Source organism: Manis javanica, chromosome 12, assembly GCF_040802235.1.
Source record: "Manis javanica isolate MJ-LG chromosome 12, MJ_LKY, whole genome shotgun sequence".
Taxonomy (NCBI): Eukaryota; Metazoa; Chordata; class Mammalia; order Pholidota; family Manidae; genus Manis; species Manis javanica.
The window spans coordinates 21,559,501-21,575,976 of record NC_133167.1 but is presented as its reverse complement, the minus strand read 5'-3'; the positions used below and the strand labels follow the sequence as shown (position 1 = coordinate 21,575,976).

At 32.1% G+C, this 16,476-nt stretch overlaps 1 protein-coding gene across 5 annotated transcripts in view; it reads left to right on the top strand.

Moving 5' to 3' along the window:
• The window catches only part of SPAG16 (sperm associated antigen 16), a 981,678-nt gene that overhangs the window by 83,440 nt on the left and 881,762 nt on the right, over window positions 1-16,476 (top strand). The window lies entirely within an intron of this gene.

Below are 16,476 nucleotides of genomic sequence, written 5' to 3'. Positions count from 1 at the left end.
TCATCTTATTTCTTAAGCATAAAACTCAGAATTGGCATTAAAAGGTCAAAATTTACAGAGTGTTCTAGTCTTTGTTTTGAAAGAACTATATATAAATCCCCTTTTAATAGCTGTTCCTTTCATTCATTGTTATTTTACACATTTTTTTTCTTTACCGCAGTCTTCTCTGTTTCTATTAAAACTGTCATGTGATTTATTTTCTCTTATATAGGGACTTCTCTTTCTTTGATTAGTATTTGTTGGTACATCTTTTTATCCCTTTATTTTCAGTATTTCTGAATATGCTGGTAAAAATAGCATATAGGTGGCAGTCTCTCTTATTTCTCTGATTTTATTCACTTACATGTTTTATTCTTTTTGTGATTATCGATATATTTGAATTGTTTCTACCATCTGAATTTTGGCATACTTTCTCAACTTTTTATCATTTTTTATCTTTCCTTGCTTTAAAATAATATTGATTTTTTTCCACCATGTATTTTTCTTTTACTTTTAATGTCAACCCTTAAAATTTAGTATGCACATGTAATACAATGTAAAATTAATTACTTGAATAATACAAAGATCTTTAAACCCTTTAACTCTGAATGAAACACTCATAATTAACAAATATTTTTGGTCTAGTATACTTCTGTTTTTTAACATAACAAAATAGATACCATCACTGTTATTTTAGAAGGGAATTTATAAAGACAGTGCTCATTTAGATTTGTCTACAAACTTGTTTATTTCATTTTTCTGGTTGCTTTTAAGATTTCATCTTTTTTGCCTAGCAGTTTGTCCATAATAGGTATAATTTTTTTCATTACCCATGGAATATGTTATGATTCCTGCCTTTGTGTAACCTATCTTTTCTCATCCCTCGTAATTTCTATTCATTATTGCAGTAAATATTGCCTTACTTCTATTTTTATAATTCATGCCTTTGAGGGCTGCAACTAGATATAGGTTATACTGTCTCTTTCTAGCTTCCATATTTCTTACCTCCTTTATTAAATTTTTTAAATTTCTTGTTTTCTTGTACTACATTCTTAGAAATTTCTTCATTCTTCTAGTTTTCTCTTTATATATATTGATCTTTTTAAATCTATCCTTTGTGTTTTTATATGTGGACAGTTTTGTCTTTTACTTCTATAGGCCATATATGGTTCTTACAGGACTTTTCTTGATTATTATTGATAGTTCTTGTTGTTTGCACTAGTTTGTGTGTAAACTTTTTATTTCCTTAAATGTTTCTAAGCTTGTGCTTCCTGTCTTATGGCAGGCCTAAAGCTTAATTTCCAGATTGCATTTCTGGTTTGCGATTTGTCATCACAGTAGCCCATCTTTTGCATGTGCTTAATGCCTATAGCTCTTGTGTTAGTTCAACTATTTTCCCTTATTTATGCCTCCTTTCACTTCTGTTGAGTGTGGTAAGTAAAAGTGAAATCTTTTACTTAGGTGTTAGTTGTTTATAGTGGAAAAATCCTTCAGAGTATGTAGTCTTACATATTGTAATCAAAAGTCCAATATTTAATTTTAGCAATTGTGATTCCCATTTGATGTGCTTTTAGGAGAATACAAATAAATCATAATCCATTTTAACATATAGAGGGAAATCATAACAAATCTGAGTGCTTTATTTGGAATTAAAAGTTTATACCAGTGGATAAACCCAACTCCTGATTTTCTTGATTAGAGATGAATGAAAAAATAATTTGGGAATATGTTTACTTAGGATAGAGATGGTAAGAGTTGAAGTAATGTTAAAAAGGAGCTTTAGATTTGGATAACAAGGAGAAGCATAATGTGAAATAAAATTAAGGTAATCATAAGGGAGCTGCCTTAAGTTCAGCTTCTTTTAACTGATGGTAAAGGAATATGAATAAATGTATATAGTTTTAGTGTGTGTGTGTATATTTATATATATATATATATATATATATATATATATATATATATGGCATTTTTTCACCCTTTTCAATAGTTTTATGTTTTCCAAATTTTTTTCTACTTCTTATTATGAACCAGACAGTAAAGACTTATTCATAGAAGAATAGGCTTATAAAATGTGCATGTAGTTACTTTATTCTTTGATCTATTATTGGAAATTTATTCAATGAGTGCATGTGAGAGAGAGTGGGTGGGAATGGATGATGGAAGAATCCTGATTTCAAGGATTTCACATGCTAGGTCAAATGTTTTTAATACTCAGGAAGAAAAATCATCTTATTTCACTTGATTATAAACAGCTACTTTGGACTATTACTATATATGTCTATTAGAAAGCTAATATAGTGTCACAATATTTATATATTATTATTTGATATTTAACTATATATATATTAATGTTTTATTTTGCATTTAATTTGCGAGGTAATTTTATGACTGAGAAGAATGAAAAACATTGGCTTTTGATTATTAAAAAATATACATTTGTAATTCACTTCATTAGAATGAGGAGTGTCATCATATTATAGAGAAAATCTTGCATTTAGAAGTCAGATATACCAAGGTATTACTGTAAACACTTCAGTTAACCTTTGTGAATCAAAGTTTAATCATCTGCAGGCCTTTAGCAAATCCTAGCATACTTCGCATATTGATTCCTCTCAGTTACTTAGAATTATATCTTGTGCTACCCTCAATTGTTTTTATTTTAGCTCTTCACTTTTTACCAGTGAAAGGTACACCTCTCCTGGACCCACCCTTTTTTGGAGGGCTGAAGGCTAAGGTCTGAGACTGATATGATGTCACAATGAGATTGTAAGGGGGAAAAAAAAAAAAAAGAACCAGGATGGTACAAAATGTAGAAGAATGGGAGGAAAATATCATTATAAGAGGAAATAGATCCAAGAAGGAAAGGTAACCAATAGTGTCACAAATGAGAGATTTAAAATATGAAAATTTAAAAATATGATGAATATCCTCATTCAGAATGTTTTAAAAAGTTAATTTAAAAGTTATTATTAAGTTGATATTTTTAAACTCTGGGTATTTGATTTATAATACTGGATCTATACATTATATATCTACAATATGAGGGTCTTTTAAATCTATAATGTCAGATACTTAGGTTACCTTGGATAATACTATTAATTAACATGTTGCTACAAGACTGTGATTTTACTGAGGCATAAATTCACAGATTTGTAGCATTACCATTTTTATTGTATCTTGTGAATATATGTCTACTAGAGAAAATGCTATCTTATTCTACAGAAGCTCATGCATGGTACAAATTATACTCAAGTGTTCATTTATTTCTAGGAGTACCCATAAAAATACATATTATTTCAAGTTTTTGGAGTATGAAGTTGTAGAAATATTGTTCCAACAGCAGATAACAAAACCCTGTGGTAGTTTTTCTTCCTGTTATGTGTCTGTGCCTATGTGTTTTTGCGTGTATATCTACATACTAATTTAAATATTCGAGCATCACACTATTTAGTAGCATTTTACTAGATGTATTTTGTTTCCTAATTTAAAATTGTCCTGTACAAAATTTAATAACTTTCTTAATACTGTAGAGAAGATCACATACACTGTTCAAAATCACTTATTTTTATTTGTTACTAAGTATATTTTTTAAAGATTAGTTTTAAAACTAGGTGCTTTTATCAGCAAAAGTACATAACTAACTTTTCTGGTTAATCAGGTGATTTTAAAAAGAATGCTTAAATCAGTAAGGTAAAAGATGGCAGGGTAAATTAACAAAATAGGAACATGTAGTAGTTCACACTTCAGCTCTCAGAATAATGGACCTGACTGTATCATCATTACATTTGGCTATGACATCACAAGCCCAGAGTTTATATTGTTTTCTACCTGATGGTGTTTGATACTTCCTGTAAGCACATTGTCAGTTCTCTGGGTTACCTCACAGTGCAGTCAAAGTTGTGTAATATGAAAGCCCTGGGTCTGGAGACATACAAGCAGTTGGTTTGCTTTCATCGTAGTATCAATATTCTCCTAATATCTATAACCTTGATGTTCAACTCTGTGCCTAAAATATAAAGGAATAGGTAAGATGTGGTTTCCCATTTCATCATAACTATTTAGATAAACATAGGAATGTTTTATAATTTGTTTTAGCCAGTCTCTTCCAATGTTGAAATTAGGAAACATTAAATGAAAAGTGTATGTTGTTGCCAATGAACCATGTATCCCAATGTTCAGCACCTAGTATAGCCTCTCTTATGGTGGATCTGGGTTAACTGCGTGACCAATGGAATGTTGTTGAGTAGATGATGTATGACTTCTGAGACTTGGCCATAAAAAGGATTACAGTTTCTGCAAACCTCTTGGAACACTGTCCCTGGGGGAAATCAGCCACCTGTAACAAGTTTGACAACTCAGACCACTGTGCTGTAAGGTGGCTCACCGCATGGAGAGGTCACATAGAAAGAAAGAGAGGCTTGGTTAACTGTTCCAGTTATCCCATCTGAGCCAACAGATACATGATTAAAAAGTCATCTGGCACAAATCCTCACATAACTGCAGACCCCAAAATCCTGTCTGATTATAACTGCATGGGACACACCATGTAGAAACCACACCTGAGCCTGGGTAACCCATAGGACCATGAGCGATAATAATACTTGGTTATTTTAAGCTCGTAAGTTTTAGGGGTTTTCTTAACACAATACGGTTACCATGATTATATGTAAAGTATTTTGTTAGCATTTGCAAGAGACATAGTGGATCAGCTTCTGTTTTATCACTTCAACCTAATGATCCTTTAGTTATGATCATTTCCAAGGGCAGGATGTTTACTGTTCATCAAACAACCCTTTCATTTTAAAATGGGTAGAAAGTCAGGTGTCTGTTTTATGCTCTGGAGTCTGTTCCCCCCACCTTAAATTCCTAAGATACATAAAATATGCCTACTGCTGCTTTTTATTAATGCTCTTCAAATATTTAAATATATGTACCATTATATGTGCATCTTTATCATTCCCATTTTATCTCACAGCTTTTTTCAAAGTTTCATCATCAATTTCTATATGCTGTGGAGCCATGTTGGGACACTCAAACAAAAATAATGTTGACTTGACAAGTACAAGCATGCAGGAACTATAGGTTCCAAATGAGTTATTACAGAGTGCCTTGTTATGGGATTTTAGTATACATTTTTTTTCTGTAATTGACTCTAGCCTAGATAATAATTAAAATTACAGTATTTTGTAGACAGTACTATACCATTATATTTGGGGATTTTTCTACCTTACTGTATTTTCTTTGAGCAAAGTCAATATTCTTAATATTCTCATAGGTATTATACATTTTGACTGTTTTTATAATATATGCAGATACTCTTAGAACTTTGAAGTTAGAAAATATGATAGAAAAATAACAGTATTACAAGAGAAAAATAGCTTTCTTTTGGAATTAATTACCTGGAAATAATTGGTACTTTGTTTTTAATCTAGTTTATCTAAATAGCTTAAATGAAAGTTTGCTCATGATTTAAGATTGGTCCTTAAGTTAATTTGGCTTTTTTCACTGTAGAATATTTATAAATCTCAGTTCTTTATAAATAAAAATATGTATTTTTTTCTGTTTATACTTTGATCATGGTTTAATTTGTGGCATTTCTTTGGGTTATGAATTTTGAGGTTTTTAAGTTCCCATTTTAAAATAGGAAATTAATATAAAATGATGTATTTAAGCACATTTCTGTTTCTTCATATCTATCATGATTAATTTGACACAAAACTGATAAATTCCTACTCTTATGATATAGTTGTAATGCAAAAATTTAAGCACTATGTCTTCAATTGGAAGCCAAGACAGTTTGTTTTAGGTTTAGTATTAAAAAGTAAAAACTCCTGGTAACTGTTTTTCCTAAATCCTTCTAAATGATTAATGAGAACTTCAAGCTCTAATTTGCTTATACTTAATGTACTATATTTACATATTAGTACTTGATGCCATTGCTCCATTCTTTGTCAAATGTTCTATATGTATTTTGTGATGTAGTAAGAAGTACATTTAATTAAGAGTTTGGTGATGATTTCTGACTCAAATTTTTTATAGACTTTGGTAATCTATCCTTATAAACATATAATCTGTTTTTATAAAACATCTTTTGTGTCTTTTCCCTTTTATTTAAAATTATTCAGTTTTCTGATAGTTAAAAATCTTAATGGAAGGCTAATAAATTATGTCAATTGAATTTAATTATGATTTATCTTATTTAATTAAGAGATTATCTCTTAATAGTGTATTAGATAAGTAAAATGCCAAATTTAATATTTAGATAGTATCTTCTTGTAAGACAGAAACCATTATAAATTAGCATATTAACTAAGAAAATTTGGCATTTATTTAATGGCTTTAAGACCATTTTTCAATACTAAATATTCTTTAAGACTTTTTATTGAAATATGGTTGATATAAAATATTATATTGGTTTCAAGTACACAACATAGTGATTCAACAGTTATATACATTATTAAATGCTCACCATAGCTAGTGTAGTTACTGTTACCATAAGAGGTTACAGAATTATTGACTATATTCTCTATGCTGTACTTTCATCCCCATGACTAATATATATTATGATTGAGATTTTGTGTCTTTAACTCTTTTTTTTAGAGCAATTTTAGGTTCACAGCAAAATTGAGAGGAAGGTACAGAGATTTTCCATATAAGTTCTGCTCCTACACGTGCAATAGCCTCCTCCATTATCCTCCTCCCCCATCAGAATGGTACAGATGTTATAGTAAATGAGCCTACACTGACACATAATAATCACCAAAATCCATAGTTTATATTATGGTTCACTCTTGGTGTTGAACACTGTATAGGTTGGACAAATGTATTATGGCATGCATCCATCATTATAGTATCATACAGAGTATTTTCACTGCCCTAAAAATCTTTTGTGTTCCATCTATTCATCCCTACCTCTCCACAGTGTGTGGCAGCCTTTTTACTGTCTATATTATTATGTTGCCTTTTCTAGAATGTCATATAGTTGGAATTACACAGTATATAGACCTTTTCATATTGGCTTATTTCATTTAAAACATGTATTTAAGGTTCCTTCATGTCTTTCCATGGCTTGATAACTCATTTCTTTTTAGTGCCTATACCACAGTTTGTTTATCCATTTACTTACTGAAGGACATCTTGGTTGGTTTCAGGCTGTGGCAACTATGAATAAAGCTGCTATAAGCATCTATCTGTAGGCAGGTTTTTGTGTGGACATGTTTTCAACTCCTGCGGGTAAATGCCAAGAAGCATGATTACTAGATTGCATGGTAAGAGTATATTTAGTTTTGTAAGAAACTGCCAAATATCTTCCAGTATGGAAAGCAGCTATACCATATTGCCTTCCCTCCAGTTTAGAATGAGAGTTCTTGTGGCTTCACATCCTGGCCAGCATTTGGTTCTGGATGTTGGCCATTCTAATTGTTGTATAGAGATATCTCTTTGTTGCTTTAATTTGCATTTTCCCTAATGACATATGATGTAGAGCATCTTTTCATATGCTTATTTGCCATCTGTATATCTAATTTTGTGAGGATCTGTTAAAATTTGGTCCATTTTTTAACTGAATTGTTTGTTTTTTTATTGTTGAGTTTAAGAGTTCTTTGTTGAACAGTCCTTTATCAGATGTGTGTTTGGAAAATATTTTTCCCCAGTCTGTAGCCTACCTTCTCATTCTCTTCATGTTGTTTTTCACAAAGAAGTCTTTAATTTTAATGAAATCTACTTATCAATAATTTTTTTTCACGGATTATGCCTTTCTTGTAATATCTAAAAGTGTATCACCATACCCAGGGTTATCTAGATTTTCTCCTATCTTTTAGGAGTTTTATAGATTTTCATTTCACATCTAGGTCTGTGATCCATTTTGAATGACTATTTTGTGAAGGTTGTAATGTCTGTGTCTATTTTTTTGCATGTGGATGTCCAATACTATTTGATCAAAAGACTATCTTTGCTCTATGGGATTACCTTTATTCTTTGTTAAAGATCAGTTGACTGTATTTAGATGGGTTGATTACTGGGCTCTTAATTTATTCCATTAATCTCTTTGTCTCCTTTTTTGTGAATACCACACTGTCTTGATTACTATAGCTTTATTGTAAGTGTTGAAGTTGGATAGTGTTAGTCTTCCAAGCGTGTTGTTGTTCTTCAGTGTTATGTTGGCTGTGTTGGCTATTTACCTCTCCATATTAATTTTAGAATCTGTTTTCAGTAACCAAAAAATACCTTGCCTTTATTTTTGTTGACAGTGCATTCAAGTTATAGATCAAATTAGGAAGAACTCACATCTTGACATATTCAGTAATCCTAACCATGAGTTTGAAATATTTCTCCTTAGTTCTTTGATTTCATTCATTAGAGTTCTGTAGTTTTCCTTTTATAGACCCTACATACTTTGTTAGATTTGTACCTGAGCATTACATTTTTTGGAGTACTAATATAAATAGTATAATATTTTAATATTAAATTCTACTTTTTCATTGCAGTTAAACAGAAAGGTGATTGACCTTAGAATATTAATCTTGTATTCTGCAGTCTTGCTATAACTACTTATTAGTTCCATCATTGTGTGTTCGTGTGTGTGTGTGAGTGAGTGAATTATTGCAGATAATCTACTTAAGCAATCAGTCATCTGTGAACAAAGACAGTTTTATTTCTTCTGTCCCAAAATGTGTAGCAAAGACTTTCAGTATGAGCTTGAGAAGGAATGGTAAAGGGGACATCCTTGCCTTGATCCTTATTTCAGTGGGAAAGGTTTAAGTTTCTCACCATAAAGTATGATGTTACTTGTAGGTTCTTTATAGATGTTCTTTATCAAGTTGAAGAATTTCCCCCTTTTTGCTTGTTAATCAGAATTTTTATCATTAATGTGTGTTACAGTTTTTCGGTTGCTTTTTCTGCATGAATTCATGTGTGATCATGAGGTGATTTTTTCTTTAGTCTGTACTGTTGGTGTGCTGGATTACACTGATTTTTGAATATTGAAACAGCCTTGGATGCCTGATCCCACTTGGTCATAGTATATAATTCTATTTGTACAATGTATTGTATTATATTTGCTAATTTTTTCTGAGAGTTCTGCAAGTGTGTTTGCCAAAGATATATGTCTGTGTTTTCTTGTAATGTTCTTTCTGGTTTTAGTATTAAGGTAATGCTGGACTCATAGAATGATTTTAGAAGTATTCCCACTACTTTTATCCTGTGAGAGAGACTGTAGAAAATTGGTATTTCTCCCTTAAATGTTTGTAGAATTCACTAGTGAACCTATCTAGGCCTAATGCTTTTTGTTTTGGAAGATTATTAATGATTGATTCAGTTTCTCTAGTATGTATATATATATATATATATATAATATACTAGAGATACATATATATATATAATAATATATATGTATATAATATATATAAGCATTTTTTAATTGTCTCTTTTTTTTTAGTTTTGGCAAATTATGTCTTTCAAGGAATTGTTTCATTTCATCTAGGTTTTCCATTTTGTGACATAGAGTTACTCATATTATTTTTTATTAGTTTTAATGTACTTGTGATGATGTCCCTAGTTCAGATTTATATTAATAATTTATGTACTCTTTTTGTTTTAGTTAGCTTGACTAGAGACTTACTGATTTTTTTTTTGAGGGGGCATCTCTCATATTTATTGATCAAATGGTTGTTAACAACAATAAAATTCAGTATAGGGGGGTCAATGCTCAATGTACAATCATTAATCCATCTCAAGCCTAATTCTTGTCAGTTAGAGACTTACTGATTTTACTGATAACACCAACTTTTGGCTTCATTAATTTTTTCTATTAATTTCCTGTTGTCAATGTCAATGCATATACTCTAATTCTTATTTCTTCTCTTCTGCTTATGTTGGGTTTAATTTGCTCTTCTTATTCTAGTTTCCTAAAGTAGAAACTCAGATCATTCAATTTAGAGTTTTCTTCTTATTAATATGTGTTTTCAGTGCTATAGTTTTTCCTTTAGGCACTGCTTTCATTGTATTCTACAAATTTTGGTTAGTTGTATTTTAATTTTCATTTAGTTCAAAGTAATTAAAAATTATCTTGAAATTTCTTCTTTGACTCATGTATTATTTAGAAATTTGTTGTTTAATCTCCATGTTTTGGGATTTTCCAGATTACTAAACATTTTTGTAGACATACTGTGTCCTGGTTGATTTTGGCATAGCAGTGAAATGAATCAAATAGTTTCTGCCTATATTTGGCATGTATTTTAAGCCTTGGAGTCTAGCAGTTGAGAATGAAATAATTACAAAGAAATTATTAAAACTTTTCTGATGAGGGAAGGGTAGTATGTTAAAGGAACATGGAGAAGCAAATGACTCATCTATATTTGAGGGATCACTCAAGGCTTTCTACATTAAGGGACAGCTAACTGAAACCTGAGGTGGTTAAGTGAAGAAGAGGAGAGATTCTGTCATATCTGCAAAGACCTAGAATCAGACCAAAACTTTTCCTTGTGGCCAGGGAAGCATGCAAGGAGTATATAATTCTACAGCACACCAGGGCCAGGCCATGAAGTTCCTCTGATGCCATGCTGAAGAGTTAGAACTTTATCTTAAAGTAACTCCTCAGACTGTCACTGAAGGTGCTGTGCTTAGAAACATTGTGCCTAGAAAGATCATTTTTAAGTCCACAAGACAGGAGTTTAAGTGGAACAAAACTGGAAGCAATGATGCCAGGTCAGGGATAAATGCAATTATGGATATGGTTTGGCTAAAAAAAGTAATAGTGTAAGAAGAGGAGTTGACAGATTTGCTCAATTTAGGAGGCAAACCGGCAGGTTTTGATAGTTGATTACTGATGTAACAACGTGAGAGCCAGGGAGGAAATTCCAAATGTTTTTGACTTGAGCAGTAGGACTGATGGTGTTCTTATTCACTGGAGTAGAAGACACAGGATGAAGGGAAGATTTTGGAGGAAAGGATATTAGTTGTTTTATGATAAGATGGCATTTGGATGTCTGTGGGACATCTGAGTAAAGCTGCCTAATTGCCTGTTTCACACATGGGAATAAAGTTCAGGATAAAAGAAACTTACCTCAGGATCTATGCAGTTTGAGAAGAAGGGCATTTATTGCTGTGAGGGAGTGGGGTCCCTGGGAAGGGGTCTGGTTTCATTTAAGACAGGAGGCTGAAGGCATTATTTTGTGAACATGTTGAGGGCTTAGGGGGGGTTGTTAACCGTAGAACAGGAGTGATCTGAGCCTAGCATGAGAAGGTTAGGCATGGTGGGAAGGTGAGATGTAGGGAAGTTATGAATAGATTAAAAGGCCAGAAAAGGTACACATCTTGAATGGTCACCTGGATGTGCAGGACATCATGCTGTGGTAAGTTTACTGGTGTGAAGTTGCCAAAAAACATCCGTATCAGAAACTCCTTGCTTAGAGGGTGCAGGGAGAAATTAAGTCCTCTCCAGGAGTCTGAATAGATTATGTTCCAAAATTCTAGTCTGTGAGAGTAGGGGAGACTTTGAATAAAGCCTAATTCTATCACACGCACTCACTCACACACTCACTCACTCACTCACTCATTCATATTGTTTATGGGCCTAGATTACTGTTTAAACAGACTCCCTGGATGCATTAGGGGCCAGATATTTCTGTGGTGAGGCTCAGAGATGTAGCCCCAGTAGTTACAAACTTGCTTTTAGGTGCCAAAAGTAGGTCATAGGCTAAATTGGTTCATGGAAAAACAGATGAATTTTAACTGTAAAAATTATCCCAAGAGATATGTGGCCCACTCTTGGTGGTGTAGGCACAGCATACCACACACTTGATGTTTTAGGTAGTATTACTCAACATTTTTTCTCCACACCATGAAACTTAGATAAAATATATGTATAGCCTACTGAGGTAAATAGACAAAGCTTTTCATTGATGGAGGAGAACAGATATTGGACTCTGGTGGCCTTAGGCCTTTCCTGGTTGTCCCTGGGGCTACAGAGAATAAATATTTTGTTCATAGCCATAACCCACTTGTTGAAAACCATTTAGGAAACTCTGTTTTAGGGGTATGTGAAATAAATTAGAAGTAATATCATATCTGTCCTCAGGGTACTTGATGTTTTAGGGAAAGGAACCCATCTATGTGACACAATGAGTTATCTAGATGATATGAGGTGATTAGTTCCAGGAGAAAGATGTTAACACAGTGCTGTGACTGTTAAGAGAGGGAAAAGATGCCCCTGAGTATTTCTGAAGTCCTTAGATGATTATCCTTTCATATTCCACTCTACTCAAGTTCATGGAATAGTAAGTCACACAGGGCTCATGAATATCATGTCCTCAGCATTTCTGCTTTGGAGTCAGGCTGTTGTAAATGCCAAAGACTTCTGACAACTGCTCAGAGATTTGTGCTTCCACACAGTTACATTTTGCTTTCACATCACATCATATAGTAAAGATGGTATTTTGTACCTAGAAAATTATGGTTGTGCCATATACATCTCACAAACAGACATGTTTTTGTCCCTTTTGAGGTATAGAGTTCTTAGTGTCACATGGTCATGTACAAATATTAAATATGTATAACTTGATTTCTGAAAAACTGATTCCTGCTGACATAGTTGTAAATTAATTTTGCTGAATTAACAAAGTATCTTTGTAACTAAAATAGCTTTATTTTTTAAAATAGGAAATAATATATTATTGCGAAATATTCAGAAATTATTGAAAATCATAATGAAGAAACTGAGCATCACATATAATCCTACTACTCTAAGGTGGTAATTATTATCATTTCATCAAATAGCTCTTTATTAAGTTGGCAATACATGTTCTAAAAATACACAATTGTTAATGCAGTTACATACACATTTGCTTGTTTGGCTTTGCAAAAATGGGACTATAATATGCCTAATTTCAAAACTGATCTTTTTCACTTAGTGTGTTTTCCTATGAATAAATTTGTACTTGGTTCATCATTTAAACAAAAGATTTTTGATCTCTGATTCAATTCTTTTCTTTTTAACAAAGATCAGCCTTTGAAATTCAATGTTTTTAAACTGTAAGTGCTTAGGAGTTAGTAAAGAGACAGAGACATGATACCAGGCAGTGATATTCTTACTATTTAAAGAAATGTGAGAGTATTGTCTTAATTCTGATTTTCAAGTTTTGTTTGCCTGTTTTGGAAGGATGCATTGATAAATCAGATACGGTTTTCTTCAATATAAAATATGATTTCTTATAGTGCTCATGTCTATTTTAAATTATTTTTAAAACCTGGTAGAAGTAACTCATTTGAGTTTGAATTACAATTCTTACATATTATGAAATGTAAATTCATATAACTATTTTTGAGTTATACTGCTACAGAGCGAAATGGCACAGTAATCTGCAGGTGGTGCATTATGGTTGTTTCTTTAAAATTAGGTTATTTGATAATGTACAGTTGTCCTATGGACTGTTCCTGAGCATAAGCAAGAAGAAAGTAACTAACATTTTAATAGTTTAGGCCATATACCAGGAAAATAATTACATGCTTAGCTCATATTATCTCATTTTAATATTGCAAACAATAACTATTTTAGAAATAAGCTTCTTTATAAAAAATATGAGAGTTGGAAATATACACTCAAATAAACAATTATCCCTGCAAGTATGTGATTATTTTATATAACTGTATTATAAAGTATATGTATTAAGTGTGTATGTTTAGTGGGTTTCATAGGCATTTTATTTTTTATATGAATATAACATGCTAATTATGTATTTAGTTTGTATATTATACACTATACATACACAATTAAACATACATACACATATATATGTAAATTTATGTTTAGATATCTCTGTAGATACAGACACACACACGTGCACACATACATACACACGCACACACACACACGTCAAGAGCATCCTTTGTTGCAAGAACTGGAATTTCTGCGGTGTGTCTGAAGGGTTTTCAGAAGAGGTCCAGTGAGTTTTTCCTATTTCCTTTGTGGCCCCTGTTCTTTAAATGTCCTGCTCTGCTGGGCATATGGGTTTTCTGCTGTTAAATACTTTTTTAGTGTTTTGTTTGATCATAAATGAAAAAAAGAAAATAAACAAATTGTACAGAAGAGCTTCAAACTATTCTGTATCACTTTTAGGTACCTCAAATTTTGTTGTTGAGAGGTAACTATATTTAAAATTTGTATTTGTGCTTCTTTTTCTAATTAACTGCAATTTCTTCTATTCCATATTTTATTTCTTGATTTATCAACTTCAGGTATTATTTATTGACTTCTTCCTATGTTAGTTGAAAATTTATATCATTTACTATTTTAACCTTGTTCCTCTCTTGATAAAGTTGCATGACTATATATCTCCTTGTAAATAAAATGCTTAGTGATATAATCAGTTAAATAGAATAAAATACTTTAATAATAATATACTTCAAACTACATGCCTAGATTCATGAACTATGGTATCTCATGTTTTTCCTTTGTTAGATCAGACTTTAGAGCTCTTCATTCCTTTATCTCCCATTCTTCCTTCCATTCCCTAAAATCTGTCAGCTGTGTTTTTACACTTTTCAAGATTAATTACATTTATGTTCTAATCTGCAATTTTTAAATCTTTTGTGCACTGTCTATATATTGTTTATAAAACTTGAACACTAGTAAACCTGCTTTTTTATTCCTGTGATGATGTTAATACTGTTTCCTGTGGAGCCAAATAGTGTTCTGTGAATATCTATTTTTCACTGTGCCAAAGCTTTGTGGCTACTCAAAAGAGAATACCCACCTATAGTGTCTTGTTTTCACATACCACTGAATACTCAAAATTGAGCCAGATATTAATTTTCTTCATATTTGTAGCATGCTTTTTTTGGCACAGACTTTCCACTCTAATCTGTAATCACCTTTTTAGTTTCCTATTGGAAGAAGAAATATATGCTTATTTTCTGTATTTATAATACTTATTATATCTATTGTCCAGAGTACATTACAGTCTTCTTTTGAAGCCCACTGGTTCCCTTTTCTAATGAGAGTTGGTTGTTTTGTACTGGGACACTAACTTTGCTATGCAGATTTTAATTTTTAAAAAAATTTTCTTGCCTTTGTATTTCCTGTATTCTTTTCCTTTATCATGTCCTAAAGTTTTTCCAAACTCTCAATCACATCTTATTAGCTCCTTAATGAAATCTCCTCTCCCCACTTGGCTTTAGCATTTTCCTGAAGATCTTTCCAGCTCTCTCAGGAGTGATCACTCTTTAGTGGTTGTTCTCTGCTGCCCAAATGTCGTCATGACATTTCCATTTGCTTTCCTGGGTGGATTTTTTCTTTCCTTTTTACTGCGGTTCACTTTCATTTTGCTAATGTGCTTTTTTGAGTAACTTCCTAAGGAAATGTATAATTCATACTAACCTAAATTTTGGCCAAGGATGAAATTCAGGATTGAAAAATTTTGGTTCAGAACTTTGAATGAATTCATCTATTGTATCCTATCATCCAATGATGCTAATAGTCAGATTGAAACTAATCTAATTCTCTTTTCTTTTATGATTCTTGATTTTCTGGAATTTCACTATGATGTGTCTAGATGCTAGTTTTGTGTTTTTTTTTTATTTAGCTCAACTGGCTTATCACTCAGTAGGCAATTTGACTTTGCAGAATCATGTGTCTGAGAAATATATTGTGTGTTTGTATATGTTCTCTTTTGCTGGAACTCTTGGTTGTTTGCTGGTCTTCCTGTATTAATTAATCCTCTGTTGCACTTATACTTTCTCTCATATTTCACATAGTCATTTCTACTGGAAATATTTATTTTGAGAATGGTATATTTGATTTCAAAGAGTTCTTGTTTTGTGATATTTTTCATGGCCTTTTTTTCTTGTTTAATTGATTTAGTGAATATAATAAATTATTATTCAAGGTATAATAAATAGATGTTTTTATATTGTATTTTGATCCTGGCTCTCTACTCATTTAAGTGGAATTTTGTTCTTATTTTTTGAAATAGAGTTTGTCTTCTATAATGGTGCAGGAATCGGTTAAGTGGCTTCTGATCTTATGTTTTCTTTTGAAAGTGATTCAGTATAAAGTCTGAGTGAGGTCTTTCCATGGATTAGTTGGGTTTGTCCTCTGGCAAGCGTGGTGTAGGGTAAGTAGATGGGCAGCTCACAATTGCTCTGGGGCTCTTTAAGTGACAGAATTCAGAAAATTTTGCTCTGGGGGGCACCAACATATACACTAATTACTAATTAATTAGCTATTACTTTTCCTAGCATTTTCATTAGCTTTTTTGAATGCTTGTTTCCCCCTAGATCTAAAAGCCTGGCTACTGATCATTCTACGCTGCAGCATTAGTGTGATGTAGAGGTAGGGATAGTGATAAGAAGTGGCACCTGTTCTGTGAAGATCAGTGAACCCTGTTTTTAGTCCTTCTCACTGCTGCTCTAAAGCTTTCCCCTATCCTAGTCTTTCTTTGGATATGAAGATCTAGGTACTTGTCTATGAACTGTACTCCACCTGTGAAAATTCCGGGCTGC